This window comes from Propithecus coquereli, unplaced genomic scaffold (assembly GCF_000956105.1).
Source record: "Propithecus coquereli isolate 6110/MARCELLA unplaced genomic scaffold, Pcoq_1.0 Scaffold37, whole genome shotgun sequence".
NCBI classification, from domain to species: Eukaryota; Metazoa; Chordata; class Mammalia; order Primates; family Indriidae; genus Propithecus; species Propithecus coquereli.
The window spans coordinates 1,298,234-1,299,757 of NW_012149396.1; positions in this window are offsets into that span (position 1 = coordinate 1,298,234).

Sequence of the window (1,524 nt, forward strand, 5' to 3'; positions counted from 1 at the left end):
TCTTTGTCTTCCTGATTTGTGAAAGCCCTTTACATATTAAAAAACCTTGGGCCATTTTTCTATTGTATTATGAATAGTGACATACTATTCACAGCATTTTTTTCGGTACTTTAAACTTTGTTTCCCACTCGATTACGATGTTGAGTTTATTTTCTTTTCAGCTTTATTGAGGTATGATTGACAAATAAAAAATGGGATCTATTTAGGGTATATAAGGGAATGTTTTGATAAATGTATACATTATGAAATGATTATCACAACCAAGCTAATATAATTATATCTTACACAGTTCTTTTTGTCCCTCTGTGTGTGAGTGTGTGCGCGCGTGTGTTGAGAACACTTAATATCTACTTTGTTAGCAAGTTTCAAATATACAATACATCAACTATAGTCATCATGTTGTATGTTAGGTCTCCATTACTTATGCATCTTATAGCTGGAGGTTTTGTACTCTTTGATCCATATCTCTCCTTTTCCCCAACCCTCCAGCCCCTGGTAACCATCATTCTACTCTCTATTACTATGACTTTTTTTTTTGATTCTACATATATAAGTGAGATCATGCAATATTTGTCTTTATGTGTCTGGCTTATTTCACTTAGCCTAATGTCTTCGAGTTTCATCCATGCTGTGGCAAATGGCAGGATTTCTTTTTCTGAAGCTGAATAATATTCCTGTGTGTGTGTGTGTGTGTGTGTGTGTGTGTGTGTGTGTGTGTATGTATAAAACCACATTTTCTTTACCTGTTCATCCACTAACTGACACTTAGGTTGTGTCCACATCTTGGCTATTGTGAACACTGCATTGAACATGGGAGTGAAGACATTTCTTCGAGATACTGGTTCTGTTTCTTTTGGCTATATTCCCAGAGTGGATTGATGAATCATATGTTAATTCTATTTTTAATTTTTTGAGGAATTTCCATACTGTTTTTCATAATGGTTATACCAATTTACATTCCCACCAAGAGTATACAGGGATTACCTTTTTCATGTTCTCACCAACACTTGTTATCTTTGACTCTTTGATAATAGCCATCCTAACAGGTTGTGAGGCGATATCCATAGCCTATTTTGTCTAATATAAGTATAGCTACCTTTGCTTTCTCTTGGTTTCCATTTGCATTTCCCTTCATTTCTTACATGTGTCCTTAAAGGAGAAATGAGTCTCTTGTAGACAGCACATATTTGGGTCTTTTTTTTTTTTAATCCATTCAGCTACTATCTTTTGATTGGAAAATTTAGTCCGTTTACAGTTAAAGTAATTTTGATTGGTAAGGATTAATTATTTCTATATTATTGTTTTCTGGTTGTTTTGTAGATCCTCTTTTCCTTTCTTTCTCTATTCTGTCTTTTTTTGTGATTCGATTATTTCTATAGTGGTATGCTTTGATTCTTTTTATCATTTGTGTATCTACTATATATGCTTTTAGTTTGTGATTACTATGAGACTTATATAAACATTTTTTATGGTCTCTGTTTAAATGACAAAATAAGGTCTTCCCCTCACCAAAACTATAAAAAA